The sequence below is a fragment of the Monopterus albus genome, unplaced genomic scaffold (assembly GCF_001952655.1).
Source record: "Monopterus albus unplaced genomic scaffold, M_albus_1.0 scaffold654.1, whole genome shotgun sequence".
Lineage (NCBI taxonomy): Eukaryota > Metazoa > Chordata > Actinopteri > Synbranchiformes > Synbranchidae > Monopterus > Monopterus albus.
In genome coordinates, this window is record NW_018128534.1 from 6,532 (window position 1) to 10,209 (window position 3,678).

At 40.7% G+C, this 3,678-nt stretch overlaps 1 protein-coding gene across 1 annotated transcript in view; it reads right to left on the bottom strand.

The window, feature by feature from the left end:
- Positions 1-3,678, bottom strand: part of LOC109953391 (trypsin-1-like) — a 15,121-nt gene that overhangs the window by 4,792 nt on the left and 6,651 nt on the right. The gene's annotated exons all lie outside the window — the stretch shown is intronic.

The window sequence follows — 3,678 nt, forward strand, 5'->3', positions numbered from 1 at the left end:
TTACCTTACCAAGTCTCTGCTCTATGTTATTGAGGCTCTTCTCCATATTTAACACATTAGAATTATCAAGTAATGCACCTCTTTCTTCAGAGTCAACAAGCTGTCTGTTTAATCTAGGCATCTGACATTCTGATGCTTATAGATGTCTTCCTGGGCCGGTTCTGTCCTCTTTAAGCTTTTTAAATACCTGTTTTCCTTTTCCTCAGGCTGAAATACAACGGACCGCCGTCTGTCGGCCTCAGAGGTCCGCGAACCAGGGGTTGAATACCAACACCCGTCAGCCTCTTTATTATTAAAGTTGGAGTATTCCCTGTCCTTCCTCAATTTGCCTGCACCCAGTACATGCTTGAATGGAGGAGGAAGAAGTAAGATTTATCCAGCCCTACCCCATCATTATTGGTTATCGAGCAGTAAACAACTCTCTTCTACCACACCCAACAAACAAACAAAAAATTATAACAGTGTCAACACTCCTACACAATTACCTTCCTTATCAATTTTCCTCTATATCAGTGTACTAAAGAATTATTACAAGGTGTTAACATTCATATACCCCACTCACAATATTCCATCTAATTAATCATTTAGCCTGATTATGCATATGTCTTGCTTGACACATACCTTTATATTTATATTTAAATTGGTCAATTCTATTACTATTTTTATGTCAACACTTAAATTACTCCATAGTTTTACCCCACTTATGGAAATACAAAATCCCTTTTTTCATTAATACAAATGTAGCAGGAATCAACAGCTACTATTGTGAACTGTCTTGAATCTAAGTTTGGGTATGTAAATATAATCCTAGTCCAAATGTATTATTACTATAAAAACACCTATCTTTGTTAGTGAAATGCTAATGACTCAGCCCTGTCCTGATGTCTTTTGTGTGTTGCTTTTGATATAAACATGGTGTATGTGTAGCCGGGTCAAGTAATAAAATTACGGTCTCCTAAGGGGAGCAACTGAAACTCTCCCTGGTGCAGTAAGGTGGTGTGGACTGTAATATAAAAAGGTGTTTCTGTGAAAAATGACCTGGGAGAACTGGGAGATCCTTTGTCAGGAGCCTTACATATATAAGCTTTAGCTGTACTTTAGTATTTTGTCAGCATTGTACAGTAGCTGAATAAACCTTTGTGAAGTTAGGCCTACATTGCACTACCTGCAGTAATTTTTACAGTGCCTTGCGAAAGTATTCGGCCCCCTTGAACTTTGCGACCTTTTGCCACATTTCAGGCTTCAAACATAAAGATATAAAACTGTAATTTTTTGTGAAGAATCAACAACAAGTGGGACACAATCATGAAGTGGAACGAAATTTATTGGATATTTCAAACTTTTTTAACAAATAAAAAACTGAATAATTGGGCGTGCAAAATTATTCAGCCCCTTTACTTTCAGTGCAGCAAACTCTCTCCAGAAGTTCAGTGAGGATCTCTGAATGATCCAATGTTGACCTAAATGACTAATGATGATAAATAGAATCCACCTGTGTGTAATCAAGTCTCCGTATAAATGCACCTGCACTGTGATAGTCTCAGAGGTCTGTTTAAAGCGCAGAGAGCATCATGAAGAACAAGGAACACACCAGGCAGGTCCGAGATACTGTTGTGGAGAAGTTTAAAGCCGGATTTGGATACAAAAAGATTTCCCAAGCTTTAAACATCCCAAGGAGCACTGTGCAAGTGATAATATTGAAATGGAAGGAGTATCAGACCACTGCAAATCTACCAAGACCTGGCCGTCCCTCTAAACTTTCAGCTCATACAAGGAGAAGACTGATCAGAGATGCAGCCAAGAGGCCCATGATCACTCTGGATGAACTGCAGAGATCTACAGCTGAGGTGGGAGACTCTGTCCATAGGACAACAATCAGTCGTATACTGCACAAATCTGGCCTTTATGGAAGAGTGGCAAGAAGAAAGCCATTTCTTAAAGATATCCATAAAAAGTGTTGTTTAAAGTTTGCCACAAGCCACCTGGGAGACACACCAAACATGTGGAAGAAGGTGCTCTGGTCAGATGAAACCAAAATCGAACTTTTTGGCAACAATGCAAAACGTTATGTTTGGCGTAAAAGCAACACAGCTCATCACCCTGAACACACCATCCCCACTGTCAAACATGGTGGTGGCAGCATCATGGTTTGGGCCTGCTTTTCTTCAGCCGGGACAGGGAAGATGGTTAAAATTGATGGGAAGATGGATGGAGCCAAATACAGGACCATTCTGGATGGAAACCTGATGGAGTCTGCAAAAGACCTGAGACTGGGATGGAGATTTGTCTTCCAACAAGACAATGATTCAAAACATAAAGCAAAATCTACAATGGAATGGTTCACAAATAAACATATCCAGGTGTTAGAATGGCCAAGTCAAAGTCCAGACCTGAATCCAATCGTGAATCTGTGGAAAGAACTGAAAACTGCTGTTCACAAATGCTCTCCATCCAACCTCACTGAGCTCGAGCTGTTTTGCAAGGAGGCATGGGCAAAAATTTCAGTCTCTCGATGTGCAAAACTGATAGAGACATACCCCAAGCGACTTACAGCTGTAATCGCAGCAAAAGGTGGCGCTACAAAGTATTAACTTAAGGGGGCTGAATAAATTTTGCACGCCCAATTTTTTAGTTTTTTATTTGTTAAAAAAGTTTGAAATATCCAATAAATTTCGTTCCACTTCATGATTGTGTCCCACTTGTTGTTGATTCTTCACAAAAAATTACAGTTTTATATCTTTATGTTTGAAGCCTGAAATGTGGCAAAAGGTCGCAAAGTTCAAGGGGGCTGAATACTTTCGCAAGGCACTGTATCAATGTGTTTTGCTTGGCCTGATTTCAGGGTCATTTCAATGGTCGACTCAACATTAACAAGTTCAAAGAAATTTTCTTTAACAGAGTAAAGGCCTCATTTCAGTCACTCCACCTTGACTCTTTACAGTATGTTGGTCTCACGGGAACCAGGCTTCAGAATTTAAAATGTAAGCACATAACTTTCATGATTCAAGGATCCTTCTCAAAGTTGGTAAGCATTTTATAAGATCAGCATAACATGTCTGTTTTGTCTGTTAACTGAAGGGTATTAAGGAAGACCAAGCAAAATGTTGATGATTCAAGGATCCAGATCAGATCATATTAACAGCAAATGGTTTTGCATGTGTAATACACTGGTAATAAAATTATTTAGACCTACCCAGTGGTTCAAATCTTATCCAGCTCTGCAGAAATCATTCCCACCCTCCCATAGGACACAAAAATATAAACCTAAAATTAGACCAAACATTGTTTTATAGCACGGGGAGAACATGCAAACTCCACACAGAAAGGTCCCAGGTGGGGCCCGAACCTGGAACCTTCTCGCTGTGAGGCAACGGCGCTAACCACTGTGCCACCGTGCTTGCGTGGGTTCTCTCCGGGTACTCCGGCTTCCTCCCACAGTCCAAAGACATGCAGCTTAGGTTGATTGGTGTCTCTAAATTGCCCATAGGAGTGCATGTGCGTGTGTGTGGTTGTTTGTCTATGTGTTAGCCCTGCAATGGATTGGCGACCTGTCCAGGGTGTACCCTGCCTTCACCCGATTGCCGGCCGGGATTGGCTCCGTTACCCCGCTCAGGGACCAAACGGTAGAGAATGAATGTGTGGACTGTAAATTCCTGATTTAAAAATTGAATGATACTT